This window comes from Triplophysa dalaica, chromosome 21 (genome assembly GCF_015846415.1).
Source record: "Triplophysa dalaica isolate WHDGS20190420 chromosome 21, ASM1584641v1, whole genome shotgun sequence".
NCBI lineage: Eukaryota > Metazoa > Chordata > Actinopteri > Cypriniformes > Nemacheilidae > Triplophysa > Triplophysa dalaica.
Genome location: NC_079562.1, coordinates 6,375,813 through 6,392,209, shown reverse-complemented (window position 1 = coordinate 6,392,209; position 16,397 = coordinate 6,375,813). Strand labels below are relative to the sequence as shown.

Below are 16,397 nucleotides of genomic sequence, written 5' to 3'. Positions count from 1 at the left end.
ATTCAGATCGTTCTGCACAGCGTGTAATGAAGTCGAGCACGTCGGTTTCTGAACTGTCTCTCTCCCTCACACTTTAATCAAAAGCAAGTTCGCAAGAGTGAATCCATGTTTCACATGGCACATTCTGAGAATATTTCTTATTATTAGATGTGAATGTGCTCAAAAACATGTTTCTTTTTCTTCACCGACAAGTGTTCCACACATGCAGCTGACATGAAGGAAAAATCCTATCGTATCCACTGAAGAGTTTTCCATAATAACTTCTTTCTTTTGCGATGTCCTAACAGCTGTTCATAACAAACACCGTGTCAATGTCCGATTTGCAACCTAATGTCTAATTTGTAGTATAATTTAGATTTGAGTTGATTTTGAGTTTTGAGCAAGCTAATTCAATTTAATGTGGAAAAATTAAAGACAGTTATTTAAAAATAAGGTCTGGAATTGAAGCTCTGTGGCAAAATTACAGCTTTTTGCAAACAGGGCAATAGAGGAGGATTGTGAAGAGTGACAGGTTATATTTGTGTCAGATCATTTCAGAGCCAAAATATACTGTAACTTGAAAGAAGTTGTAAAACTAAATAACAACTGTTTAAAATAACAAATACAATGTTTCTTTGCATTTATTTTGGATTTATTGGGCTCGCAGTTCACGAGTAGGGAGCTTTTAACCGAAGACCATTTTGAGCCAGGAAAAACCCTGTCTGTGAGGTTTGATTCGCCCCCCCCCCATAAGCACACAGTGCATAGATATAAAAAAAGTGTTAAAGCGCAAATATGAAGTGGTCTATAGCCAATAGTTTAAAAAACAGAGTGACAAAATAACAGGACGATACATCAACTGAGGTCATTATGTAGGTCATTATGATTACTATAAAAAGGTGCGACAAACTGGAAAGTGAGTCACACCAGTGCCACCAGTGGGAAAAAATGAGTCTCGTAAAGCGGAAATAGCACCACAAGTTGGTTTGCCAATCGCCATTGAACTTCATAAGAAGAAGAAATGCAGAAAACATCATTCATTGATGAACTTGACGAACTGATAAACGTTGTTCATAATAACAGGAGGAATATGTTGTCATCAAGTTATTTGATAATCAAATTGGATGTTACAGTATTTATGATATATTAGGCCGCTGTGCCTCATTTCATTCTGGTTGCTGATGTGCACAGTTTTGTGTGTGTTGCTTACCTTTACATGTGGTTTTGACTGTGGTCAGTCATAGATTTACCATAAATTATTGTGCATATTTGCTGTTATTCTGCATAACAGTGACATTTCATCAGATAAATAGATAATTTACAACGGGCAGTTCCATACGTTTAGTTCAATGTACCAGTTTGCATGTGCAGAGGGCCAAGGCTTCAACGTCACGGTTCACTACTGGATAGTTCTGAATGTACAGTATATTGGAAGCAGGCTTCATATTACATATATAAAGGGACCCATTTATCCAACATCTCATCTGGAGAACGATTCTAAACGCCAGTGTCTAGTTCTTAAGGTCAGGAGAATTAAATTGCTATCACCAACCCTTTTTTAACATTTCTTTCTAACCTCAAACGCTTTTTTGTTGGCTAGAGAAAAGGTTCACTGACCCGGTAACCCGGGTCAGGCAAAGTTCACCTGCTTAACAACACTGAATCTGTTTCCTATTGTCTGAATAGTGGGAAGCCCATAAAAACACACAAGAATACAGAGCGCAGGTTGGATTTAGTGTTGCCACCTGCTTAGCAAAGGACACAGTCTCCTTGTGACTCAAAGTGGTTGCTGAAGGATTCCGGCCCATGGCCTGAGCTTCCATGTCTCACCATACCGCTTTCCCCCATGGCTGTGTAGTCGTGCCTGAGCTCCGCAGGACAGTGGCCTCCTAAACATCCACCTGGCACCTCGAGCGCCACTCTACCCCTCAATCCGGACCCCGGTTGAGTCCCTAATCCCCAGGTTTGGACATTATATCTAAGGGTCTGAGAGCAGACCCTGTGCCGCTCATTACTCAGGGCCCAGACAACTGGTGAGAAAGATAAAAAATGAAAAGTGCGTGCCGATTTATCAGTGCAGCGGCATGGATTAAAGGACTGCCAGCCGCCCTGCCTGGGTTGCCAACCTTCTGCCTGCTTGCTTTGTTTCGGTGCATTTCAAACCCCCTCTGCTTCTCAAGATGTGCTTCATCATTTCAATAGAATTATGCCTTAGCTCGTACATTGAGGGAACAAAAGCGATATTAAAGGAATAGTTCACCAAAAGATGAAAATTCTCCCATCTTTTACTCATCCTCATGTTGTTTTAAACCTGTGTGATTTTCTTTCATCCACTGAACACAAACCGAGATCCTAAGCAGGATGCTGTGTTTTTTTGACGCAATTAAAGTGAATGGAGACCGGGGCTTTACAAAAGCAGTGCATCTGTGCGCTGTATCTTTCTGTCACAGACTAAGAATAAACAAGATAAACCGTGTGCTAAAGCTTTCCCTTTGTGATCCACATAGCCTAAAAAATTCACTCAATGCGAATGCAAGTCATTAAACAAATGTCTTTTTTTGGTGAGTGTCCCTTTAAAACCATGCATGGACAGCCTGCCCTTATTGATATAAATCACCTACACCTTAGCACAACAGTGTCAAAAGAGAAACTGGACTTTATAGCTCAACCTTAACGATCAAATGAAGGACACAGAAGCGAGCCGCAAACTAAATTACTGCATTTATTTTTATTTTTTCATGCGAAAGACCACTCACACGCATACTAATCCGGGTGGCCTCAGCGTTCTCTTTCCCTTGAACAAAATAAGCCTGCGTGGACTTCATCACTGAGCTGCACTGTGTGACAGTGACAGTAGCCCTTTTTAAAAATGACAGCTGAAAAGTCTTTCCACCCCTGCAAGAATTATTCATCGGCGCGGAGGCCTGAGGTGGCAAAGCAAGGAGAGAACCTGTATTAAACAGTGCCCGGAAGAGAAGACAGCTGTCCCTGCCCACATTCTTCAGAGAGCAGGCTGCTGCGGTTTCCAAAGGCTGATCTGAAAACAAATTAAAGAGGATTACGGCTTGGCACCGAAGCTACTCCCGGCTTTATTCTGTTCTAGGAACAGCACTGGCACGCCCACTGTCCGGGACGCTGACCTTTCGCCCATTTTCTTTTGATATTCAACACATAAAGAGGCGAGATTGGGTTGTTAAACCGCTGAAATGTCACAGACTTTATAGATGTGCTGTTTTTAAAATTAGCTGTCATCTAATTTTCCTCACATTATCAATTGATTTATGCGTTCTCGCATCATATTTTGAGCTCCGCGTCGGAAACACGGAAACAAAACATGAAGCATTTTTTATATGCTTACTTTAAAAATATTTCCATCACATCAATCTAGAGCCTTTCTTTTCTGACTGAAGCACCACGGCAGTTGCTGAGAATAAACAAATGTACATCTTCGGAGTAAGAAAATTCGATTACCAGCGCTGCACATTTGTCTTGGGCACTCGGTGACAAAGTGAGCGAGCCAAACAATGCTTTTCAACAGCACTTTTTCTACAGAACGCATTAATTGCCATTTTGATTTTTTATGTGATTTATTTATATACTGTAGGCCTACTTGTACTGAGAGGTAAGCCATTTATCCATTACCAAGACGACGGACACGCCTTCTTCCAAGGAGGCAATTTTAGCGACAACATTTTCCCGGGAATTAATTACAGTGTCTCGTAGGGACAGACTGACTCGAGAGAGGAATGACAATTTCCTCCGACCTCCAGCTCGGCGTGTGACGTACAAGTTTGACTTCGAAAAAGTCATTATCGGCGGAGACCCGCAGACGGAGACGCGCAATCTCAAAGCATAAACATCAGTATAAATCTCTCCATTAACTTGAGCTAATGGTTATTGGAACTGTGAGGTGATTACCGCATTCCTCACTCTGACTTTATGACTTTCACTTGCGCCTTTCTGGTGTGACACGGTCTGCTGTCGGACGTCAAAGCCGCCTCCCTTCTCTCCCTTACAGCTGTCATTGCGCGCGCACACCCACTGCGCGTACAAACACATTTGCCTGTGATGAGTCAAGGGCGTCCGCCACGATTAGCCGCGATGTTGAGGCAATCAACTCCCTGCAAATTTCACTGTATCGCCGTGATGATGGGCCGGTATTAATCAGCTTTTATTATCCTCCGCGTCTCAACTGCGGCAATACGCTGTCACGAGGCCGATTCATTCCCGCGTTCCGGCCTGTCACAGACCAGGTGTGTGAGCAGCTAAGCTGAGCTCTTCCCTTGTGTCATATCCTCGCCGCTATTATACCTTTCACAGGATGGAGGAGACGCGCCAGCCGGCCGCATCTGCAGGGACGGGGCGGAGGATCAGAGTTCACCATTCTCAGCTGAGTGCAGCCCGTTCTGACAATAGCCTCGGGAGATCTCTATCGCTACCATCATATTACCTTCGGTGTATTTCATTAAGATAGAGAGGAGAATCTTAGCGGCTGACAGTTCTATTTGTTGTCCCCTCTGATAGCGCTCGTAAGAGTGAAATGGTAAGCAGTCTGCCTTCCGCAACTTCAACAAATCCCCTTCTCAAAAGAAGAGTTGTCACTTTCTATTCTGCCAATGGCATTTCGTCTGAGGTGCCTGCTCAAAAAAACTTTGGGGTGAGAAAAAACGGACAAATGAAGCAAAACAAATTATAAGATCAAACAGTGTAAACTAGAATTGTTACACGCCTTTAACATAAAGATGACCATTATTAGGCTATATAAGTAGATGTACCCCTTTGTACATTTGGACATGAAGAATGGTGATACTTTTTGAACTGTCAAATCAATAATAAAAATTAAAATTTAAGACTATCTTAAGTATTGTAACGTACAGCACGTCAAAGTATAATGGTATTATCATGCTATATGTCTAAAAATCACCATGGTTAAAAAACGTGTCCAAAATACCATAGTAACACCGTGGTACTACCCACTATGCTTATGTTCACTAGGCTTCAGAGACTTCTGCAGTCCTTTGCTGGCAACCTTCATTATGCCCTCTTTCTACATCACACACCTCTCTGTTCCTGGTCACCTTTTTGGTCTGTCGGCTTTGCAGCCTCCTTCCTGTTCAAGCAGGGGAAAAGAGACATTGGTATTCATTTAAGCCTGTCAGTTCTGCATCTCCTTCAGCATTCGGGCACAGAGAACTAAAGACTCCCCATCTGACGGCAGGGAGGTAGAGACAGGGGTGTTAATTGGAGTAAAGTGTATTAAAGCAGAGGAGAAAGAATTACTGCATGGCTCTAAGTGGTGGATGAATTGCAACTGTCAGGTTTATAAGATCAAAGAACCGACACCGGGCAATGTGTCTTGGTTATTTTATTCCTCTGCATGCGTCTTGAGGAAATTATTTTAACTGCCGAGCAAAACTAGCGCTTCTTCTGAGTTCATTAAAACCTTTAAAATGTAAAATACAACTTATGCAAAAAAATTAAAGGTTCCTTTATCGGTATCCCGGCCTTGGGGTTTCTAAACAGAGTGAGTTAGTGAATTTCATGCACATATGCAGGTGAAATATCTATTTCGCTACGTTCCCGCATATCAACGAACATACTCACATCTGATTAACTGTTTAAATCTGTCACCTCAGCTGATGGCAAAACTGCAACAATATATTGACCTGAAAAATTGATGTGACAATTTTGTTTACATGTTGCGTTTCCATGATGTAGCGTCAGCGTCGCGCAAATGATTACTATCTCCCTGGAGCAAGGCATATATTTCGCTAGACGTAATTCACCAGGTGGTAATTCACAGCAAATGCATAGATCATTCTCCCAGCGAATAAATGACTGGAGTGGACTTGAGCTGGGACAGAATCATCAGCATTTTGACAAGCACTGAATTCAGCCACGCACGACCGCCTTTAAACAGAGCGCCCCATCTCTGACTGCAAGTTAATCATATCGCTTTGCGCTTCACGACGTTCACTGATAGTTCCACAAAGCCAATCAGTGTAATTATCAGTGCAATTATGAATATAATTAAAGTAACCTATGGACACCTGGGGAGAAATTATGAGCATGAGTACAGGTTGTGTTAATAGAATTAATTACTCCAGATATCGTGAATTTAAAAAGATTAGCATGTTAAATTAATGTCGAAGTCTAGAGCAGGAGGTACAGTAGTCGTAAAGCTGACACCTCGACTCGGCGGGGGATTCGTTTCGATGTTTGCTGCATAAAGCAAGTGATATTATGTGTGTGACCCAATGGGTGCAAGTCCAATAAAAAAGAAAAAAACAACAGTAGGGCTGTTTGTACCAGTATCCAAATCTAACTCATCAAAATTTGACAAAACAATTATGGTATTTCGGATGTAATTCCACAGGAAAACTGTCCTATTCTTTGGAGTATAAAATGGGTATATTTAGAAATGCACCAATATATCAGCCAGTAAAAACAGCCAATGATCAGGGCTGATACCTCATGTCATACGAAAGAGATTTTTGGGGGGTCTGTATACGGAAAGTGTTAAGAAACATCACCAGTTTAATGTTCATTATTAATGGTCATCATATGATTTAATAACATTCATAATTTAATCTTCAGAATCGTATCGGTATTGATATATATCACTTTGAATAATCCGCTATCTGTATCAAAGGATTAAATGCACACTAGTGCACTAGGACAGAAGTTTGTTAAGTTCGTAATTGTTTAGTAGTTTTCTTTATATTTGTTATTATTTAACATGTCCGTTCAATGTGCATTTAGAATGACTTTAAAGAAATAGTTCACAGGAAAAGAAAATACTCTCATAATTCAATCAACATCGTGCCATTAAATATCAAGTCTATACGACATATCTTGGTCAAATGACATAAAGGTTTTTTTTGAGAAACTATGCTTTTATCAAAAACTGAAAGGATAGGTTAATGCTTTAACACTATTAATAATTTTATCTTATTTAGCGAAACTGAAACCGAAACAAGCATATCCAAAGTCTATATTATAATACGTCAACATTGATTTAAAATCTCATAGGTTCTCGAAAGTCTTGCGACAAAATATCACATGACAACTACTTTTATAAAGAGGGTGATTTAAATCTCTGCGATATATCTAGGGAGTAAATGTATAGTCTTCATAAAGTCCTATTTCTTTAAGACAATGTTGTCAGTCACAATTGAGAGCTGTCTGCAAACTAAGAACTAAGGAAAACAGAAATGTAAAAAGAGATAACAAAATAAATCCCTAAATTATGACCAGATGGCAATCCATGCTTTTGAATATAATAGACTTCTATTGATGTGACACCTTCGTAAACAAACCACATGCCTGGGCAAAACAGCTGAGCTGATCAATAAAAAAGCATTTAAGTTTTCTTTGCAGGGACAAGGAAACAATATGAGGTTTTGACAGCTCGTTTCACGCCTTAGAGAAGGCAATAATTGTGGGTGGCGAGTATAGAGAATGGATTTGAGTCGAGGACAGCTACGGTACACGCCTCAAAGAGATACAAGCCGCTCAACGCTTCGCTAGGTATTGCGGCCGCTGTGCTGTGCCTCTGTTTGCTGGTTTGCTTCCGCTGATATGCTGCGTGAGAATGTGCCTGCCATAAGAACGTGTGCGTGGCCGCGTTTGTCTGTGTCTAGAACTAATTGAATTTGCATATGCAACAAAATACGCTCTCATTAGGTAACTCTCTTACTCATTGCACACGCAGAAAAGGGTGTCAAATAAACAACGTAAACAACACCTAGAACAATTAATAAATAGCCCTGACTCCAGCGGCCAATCACAAACACCCCTCCCTGGGTGTTCCTGTCCTCTTATATAATAAAAATAAAGTCCCTTTTGCTTCAAAGAGAGGTGTTTTAAAAGCATATACTCATAAAGAATCACATTGTCCTTGATCTTTAGAGATAAAAGAGGACTAAGTGCAGAAAATGTATTGTTCACACCTCGAAACTTTCTCTTTGGAGAGGAACACGGTGTGTATGATAAACAAGTTGCACAAATGCCTCATTCTGAACTCCTGCAACTTTCCGAGATCACACATGAATGAATTAAAAGACGAGTTTCCGAGTTTACACATCAGTTTTGTCTACTGGATGGAGAAAAGCTTGATCTGCCCTTTATGATGAGCTATAGTTATAAGAATTCACATATAAAGAGGCATTTCTTAAAGGCATAGTTCACCCAAAAATAAAATTATGTCATCATTTATTTACACCCATGTCGTTCAAAACCTGTATATGACTTTTGAGAAACGAAGAGGGTTGTGCATTCATTCAACGGAGCCAATGGAGGCCAATGTTGTTTGGTTACCAACATTCTTGAAAATATCTTCTTTTGTGTTCTGCATAACAAAGAAAGTCGGACAGGTTTGGAATGCATCTTTTCATTTTTTTGGTTCTTTCAACGTTTAATTTGATTAACAGCATGGTTGGCTTAATGGCATGACTTTGGGTTGGAATCTGTTTGTCTAACCAATGTCATAAGGGAGTAGTGTTAAAAACGTGTTTGGAAACTATCAACTTTTCTGCACTTCTGTTTGATACTGATATAGAACGCTTCTTTCAAGTCACAGCTGCAAAAACATGTTTATTTCTGAGTCAAAGAGCGTGAGAAAATTGTTAAAAATAAACTAAAATACAATACAAACAAACCTTATAACATTACAAGTTGACCTCAGGGATGTATTTTAGGTAAAAAGACTTCCCAAACAGAACAGCAAAATAATCTAATGAGGCATGTATTTTTGCTTTCCATATTTACTCACATATTTATAAAGTTATACGGTAGATACTGTATATTCATAAGTTTGGTCAAAAGAGCGTTTTTGATATACATGTAAATAGATCCCCCCAGGTAAAACAGTGGGAAACACGTAGGACCCTCTGCAGGGCACAATGTGACCCAGCCGGAGAGACGCGCAGGACACTCATTTGTCTCTAGTGAACTGTGAAAAAAGCATCCTAAATAAGGTAACACAGGAGGCAGTCGCGGTTTGCCTGTGTCTCTTTACAAGGTCAACCATCTCACAGGGGCTCTGGGCTATTGTCATGGGAGTCTGATGCAATCAGGTGTGCACATCTGCTCGGAGAGAGAAAATTCCCCCGCCATTCAACGCACATGTACACCCAAACCGCCGTTGCCCTGGGGAGAGAATCTGTGTGTCGGTGAAGGGGGCGGGGTGTATGGGGCACAGGTTCACATGACTAGCTGGGGAACTGCGGTGAAGCAGCACTTATCTAATCACAGCAGGTTCGATAGACTCCTACTTATGTAACTAGCGGCTACAGTGAAGTGAAAAATGTCCACTCGGAATTGCTAAGAACAGCAGTCTGCTGGAAACTCTAAGTATTCTACATATCCTAAATCTGCGTTACCGACTACAATAGGAGATTTTCTCTATCATTCAATAAGCAATTTTACCCTCTTTCTCTCACACTCACAATCAAACACACATAACCAGGCACGCGCACACACAACGGCCATAAAGAGAATGGATAAATCAATACATCATTTTGTCTCTTCATTCAGAGTCCATGGGGGGCGATGGAGACACATTCCTGAATGGGGCTGTGGAAACACCATTATTTGGCACACCGATTGACTGCCATCCTAAGTTATCATTTGGCAAACCTCAGTTAGTCAAGTTCTTGAGGGGGAATATACTGGGACTATCAAACCCACCCACAGGCATTTCACACAGCGTTCCATCACAAGTTCAGCGTGTCTCTGACTGTTCTTTATCATTTTACAGCCCACCTTCATTCGTGATGTTCTGAGGACAAAATTGCACATAGGGATGAGTTCAGTTGGCTGACTAATACTCCTACAGCCAACAACTAACTACACCTGTTGAACAGCAAATTTCATTATGAGTCAGATGCATCCAAAATAATGAAAATTCTGTCATCATTTACTCATTCTCATGCTGTTCGAAACATCTTGCTTTTACAGAAAGCTAACGCCGTTTTGAAGAACATTGGTATCCGAACAACTTTCGCGTCCATTGACACAAAACACACTGTGGCATTTCTGTAAATATCTTCTTTAGTGTTTCACAGAAGAAAAAGACATGTACAGGGTTTGAACGACATCATGGTGAATAATTTATTTATTTGGGATGAGCTAGCCCTTTAACGCTTAGCAGATTTATTCATGGAAACCACTCACTATTTTGTTTAAACTTCTATACACCACAGTGTCCCTGCGATGGGTTGGCACTCCATCCAGGGTGTATCCTGCCTTGATGCCCGATGACTCCTGAGATAGGCACAGGCTCCCCGTGACCCGAGGTAGTTCGGATAAGCGGTAGAAAATGGAATGGAATGGAACACCACAGTGTATCACATACTGTACCTACACTTTCTGGGACCTCTTTCCATAACAGCTTCCAATTCTGGATGTGATAAAACTGCACCCCAATTTTTTTAATTCCCTCTAATTGTGTTCTTCAGATATGAAATTGTGACTTCCAGCGTTAGATTATTCGCAGAACTACCAGACAGCGGATCACAATATCTCAACAATGCCTTATTGAATTTTATTAGATGCAATCTAAGCGCTAATTTTGTGGTTTGAGTGCACTATTAAATACTTAAGGAGCAATGGTTTTCCCATCTGCTGATGCCTAGTCGGTTAAGAACACCATAGCACTGCATTCTGAAAGAAAAAATAGCAGGCGGCCTCAATAACTGGCTGTACCTCTTTGATATTGAGTTTACAGACCTAAAGGTTTCCTACACATGGAATACAGGAGGAAATGAATCAATGTCAGTCAATGTCAAAGACATAGACTCAATAAACATTACCTTTGGAGGGGATATGCATCCATGAACGATGACACTTTGAGGCCACATTTACCTGCCACTCATTGCATTTCAAAAAGCTGTTTATAGAAGTATGAACTGTGGCTGAACCATGGAAGCTTTCTGCCTGGCTGAAGGGGAAAATGACAGAGGTATTGTTGTTCGGTGGACACAGTCAGTGACATTGCATTCTCAGCAGTTATAACAGTTATTGAAGGTTTTAACGCTGTTGCTTTTTTTGACAAGGTGACTGAGGAATCTGTTTGGATCCAGGCACTGTCAATTTAGTCGTAATCACCAAGTCCATTTGGTTCGACCTTTACACAGGAGGGTATATATCCTAGCGGTAAGCCGGTAAACAAAAGAAAGTATCCACAAAAGCCAACAACAACTCTTGCAACTGAAATGGCTGTTTGTGATTTCTGCCCTGTAGCGGCAACAGAGAACTCCACAAAACTAAAATAACTTGCCGATACAAAACTTGCTGTGATTATTACGGGGACCATGGTGAAGAAGCAGTTGCTGAGGTGTTTAGTGTGTTGCTATGGGGTTGCTAGTGTATTCTGCGTGGATGCTAAAGCGGCAGAAAAAATGGTAAAAAATTTCACAAGATGTCTCTGGGGCATTACCCAATCAATAAGTACGTCTTTCCACCAAAAGAGTGTATATAAGTACCTTAAAGGTAGATATTGGAACCAAGTGTATATGTATAAATGAATCAAAATGGTACATTAAGACCTTTTTAAAGGGTACCATATAACTCTTCAGACTAATGTCATTGGGCCAATGCCAATGTTTCTCTGCGTTAGGAACTGGGATAGGAAGAATCTTTAAGACTTTAAGACTAAAATTACAGACATTTTCTTTAAGCAGCCCGAAGGAAAAACTTTACACCATGCAGCAGAACGCAAACACACACAGCCAGTTCTCCTTCAAATCAAAGTATGACCACTGTGCATCTCCGTGCAAAGACGGCCATCCTTCCTCTTTCCTCATTAGTTTGTAAGTGCACCTACTCGAATGAGTCAGGAAAAAAGATTGCATGAGTGAGCCTCTGTTTTGTGCGAGATGAATGGATCTAAAAGCAGCGTCGAAGACTTCTGTCGCGTACTGAAGCTTCAGTGTTTCAATGCACTTGAGTGGAATCCTTGATGCGAGTCCCCAAGGGCTGACAAAGCCCCATGAGCCCGTAATTATGTGATTAAACTAATTATTCTCATAACCATTACTACGGAAAGCCATTTTGTGTCTGTCTCCAACAGGTCAAGAGCAGGTAATAATTCAAATGCAGATGGGTGATACAAACCGGCTTTTACGGGTAAGGACACAAGGGGCTGAGATTCAGATCCATTACGTTTTCATTCAGCGATATCATACGGCCTTACTTGTTATGTTTAGCTTTGTGTCTGAAAACTCAAAAACCAACATGAAAACTTGTGTGGTTTTCTGCCTATGATGACAAACTGTAAACGGTTTCCAAATTAGCACACGACTGGAGAAAAATCTGCGTACTGCAAGATGAGTCATCAATAAAATTTGGTTTGTGTTCCCATGGGAAAAAAACACTGTAAAATTTGAAAGTGTATTTCAGCTAAAAACATCAATGAGTACACAAGCAAGTACAGATGCCTCAAAGCTAACACACAAACTAAAAGCAACATAACTAAGGTCTTTAAGGTCCCCAAGCTACTTTACAACTGGTGATAAGTGAAAGTGACACTAGCAGAGGTTTGAAATGTTCCTGTTTGAAGCAGGCAGGTGGTCTCGGGGAACATCAAGACTCATTTTCTGAGATTGACCTTTTAGCCAGTGGCATTAAACCTCTATAACAGAGAGAGTCTCTGCAGAGAAGGACATTACTTAACGAATAGTTACATATATTACAAATGGCATGTTGGATTGTCACAGTCTTACCTTAATCCATCCTAATAGTTTATTTTAATTGGGGAAGCAACGCACATCGTCCTTTAAACAATATGGAAATGAGATGTCAGCATATATTCAATAAGACTGACTGACATATACAATCTCTAAAGAAGTCAAAGAGGGAAAACTGTTAGAAGTCATGTTTGGACTTAAGCAAACTTTGCTTGCTACTTAAGAATGCTTCTTTTAAAACATACACGCAAAGATAAATAAACCTCTGATAATAATACTCAAAAAACATTAAAGTTTTCTGTGTGATCTCACAGCCTGTATTTTAACGCTAATCACAAAGCTCCATATTGAAACTGTTCCCCTCATCCTTTAAAATGTTATTTTGCATGTACACTAAAATTAAAGCTTAATGAAATACAGTTTATGCCTATGGTTTGTAGCTCAGTCTTAACACGCTGATTCTAATAGAGAAAGGTTATAACCCATTTGTTCTTCTTTTTGTGCGAGCACAGTTACAAAAGCGTCTGAATGAAATCCAGCAAAGTAATTAGTGAGACATTCAAGAGACTACATCAGATTTATTTTCTTTTAAATACACCACTGTAGTGTTTAATAAGTACAGAGGAACACTGAAAAATATATTCATAACCTCTGCTGGAATGAATTCGTAATGTGACGGCGTGTTGCTCCGTAAATTCCTCCGTTTTGTATTCACACTACATTGAATAACATTTTAAAGTGCACTCCACCTTGCATTGTTGTGAATATTTTGCACTCATACTCACAGACACTTCAAGCTAATACACAACTTGAAATCAATGTAAATTTTTATTGAGGTCATTATAAAACTGCATCCCATAGAATTTTGGAGGGTTAAACTAGAAAAAAAAATATTGCAGAAGAACATCAACTACATAAATTGTTAAAAAAAGCTTTTTACCACAATTCACAACAGCAAGCTTGATCTATAATTTGAGCTTTTGGGAACAATTTTGCAGAATGTTTGATGTAATTTTACATCAGAATTAGGAACTTGTGGAAAGATAAGTTACCTGCAATTCTATGTTTTAAACAGAGATTGCGATATTCAGATGTGGCAGAATGTAACATTGCAGCTTTAAACAGGCAAGCGTGTTTAAAACGTCCTTAAAGGGTAACTCCTGCCAAAAATTACAATTCTGCAATTTATTACTGACCCTTAAGTAGTTTGACATCTGTGTAATCTCCATTTTCCCCAAAAACACGAATTAAGTTAGTTTTGGAAGCTTTCTGACTCCTTTAATAGGTTTAAATTGGTTTGAGACAGAGTACATGAGGTAATTGCCTATTCAAAACAGTTGATAAAGATGTTTTAGCAACTTACACCGTGTCTAACCCGGATGCGCCAGTTTGGATTTTTTTAAATATTATAATGGGTTCTCGTTCGTTCTATTTTCTTGAATTAGAACCCATTATGATAAAAAAAATTGTCCACCACAGATTTGTCTCGACAATCCCATTAGAACGAGCCATGTGTCAAGTCTCATCACGCCGCGTCAGTTGTAGATACGGTGTTATACACTACCGTTCAGAAGTTTAGGATCACGAGACTGAAAGTATTATGTTAAAAATCATCTGATCTTAAGGCATTTGCTTGTATAGTTTATTTGAAATTAAAGACAAGTATAATTGTGACAACATAACGTATTCTATTTGGATGGCATTTTACTTAATAAAGTTTGTTTTAAGTTGATTTTCAAGTTTTACGATCAACACTGTATAAAAGCCTCTCAGGGTGAGACCTGACAATTCTGCAAATTCAAGTCTACTTTAAAGACGCTAACATAGCTCTGATTTGTTTAGTTTTCTTTTGATACACACAAAATATTAATAAGGACGAATAAGTGATCTTAAACTTTTGAACCAACAAACTTTTAAATCAATAAGAAAATGATATGACCATTCCCAGAGTGCAGTCTTCTGCAGAGAAATGTATTCAACTTTTATCAGACACCCTTGCATCTAAACCAGACAGACATGGTAATACAGAACACACAGAGGTTAGTGAGGGTTAAGCACATCAATGCATTCCCAAAATAAAGCGTGCCGCATCTAATCATCAATGTGCAGTTCACATAAAAAGGTGCCGAGAGGGACACGTAATGAAAAACAGCAGGGATGCCACAACAAAACAACGTCTCTTAAACGGCTTCAATTTGGCGCGGGAATTGATTAACGATCTGATTTGATGGGTTTGTTCGCTTGCCAAATCAGTCGATTGGAGAAACCCCCCCTTACATCTTTCCCCAGGAAATAACATTTCACTTGCACCATTAGGTTCATGTTGTTTAGATGTCAAGGGTTTGAAAGCGTACATAAATATCAAACTGCCAATCACTCTGCCGTGCAAAAACATGTTCTAGCATTGAAGGGGAAAAGTAAAGGTGAGCTTTACAGGCTGGTACACAACTGTTGACACCCTCAAAAAGGACTGACAAGGTGCTAGCATTCTGAAAGGGTGACTTGGCACTCAAAACTACTTTTTTCTTTGCCTTGCAGCTCAAAATGGGTGTCTTGGTGAGGCCATTCAGGGTGCCAATGGTAGCACATCTGTCCTTCAACACCCAAAGGCACATGAACCCTGACATATATGCCACTCACCTTATTTAATGAGGGACCTTTAGGGACCAGCCAACGTGGGGGCCGTGGAAACTGTAGGCCATTATTATTTAGCGTGGAATAAAGCAAATGCTATACAGACACTGACACATGCTTGACAGGTGCGTAGAAAGGAGCAGGTAAATGGTAGTGATGGTCAGCGACTAACAAAACTACTGTAACTTCAATTTCATGCACAAAAGTAGAGTTGTTTTCAAAATAATGCTTCTACAGTTACAAACGACCTTTTCGCAAAGCTGAGGTCTCATATGAAGCACTGGCGATTCGGATTCATTTTGGTGAATCAGATTATTTGGACAAGTAATTCAAATGAACCAGTTCAATGCAATGCGATTCAACGCATTCCATAAAGCAAAGTATTAAACAAATGTTTCTGTCTGACCATAAAGGAGCATAAATAATGTTGTGTGGACAGACACACTCCCAATCGATTTCAGTTTTCTCGCAATGTGCAAAAGGCCACATTTTATGCACTTTCATCTCCTTTCATATGCATGTTAATGACGTCTTTTCTAGGGTAAGCAATTCTTTCAAAGAAGGCAAGCACCTTATTCTACAGCAACCTCTGTAACCCAGTACACTATTTTCATACCCCACAGAGGCTCTGCTCGGAATGCATATCCGTACCTTCAGGGCCCTTGAGTTCATTGTGTGAAAATTATCGATGAGGTGCACTTCGCTCGGAAATTTGGCTTTTGCGAGGGGAACATTTGGCATGCACAATATTAATATGTTGGAGGCAATGAAAAGCAAAAATCAATTTCCATATCGTTTTCTCCGCACGCGGGTGAAGAAAAGCCGGGGCGGTGGTCTTTTTTTGACAAAACGCATCTCTAATAAGATTGCTTTGCTTTCACGAGGGCTACAGGAGGAAGTGGCCGCCTCAAAGGAGACGCTGCAACTCTTCTTTTGAAAGGGACACAGCAGGAGAGAGAGACCAATATCTTCAACCGCGGCGCACATCAGAGCTAAACTCATCTAGACATTTTATTAAACAGCTAATCAGCTCAGTCTGGAACCATATTGGATGCTGTGAAGAAGAATTTTTCTTCTCCCCCTGTGAGAAGCTTA

The 16,397-nt window shown here is 40.1% G+C and overlaps 1 protein-coding gene across 2 annotated transcripts in view; it reads right to left on the bottom strand.

Annotated features, from left to right (window-relative positions):
- igsf21a (immunoglobin superfamily, member 21a) overlaps window positions 1-16,397 on the bottom strand; it is a 224,451-nt gene that overhangs the window by 177,038 nt on the left and 31,016 nt on the right. The gene's annotated exons all lie outside the window — the stretch shown is intronic.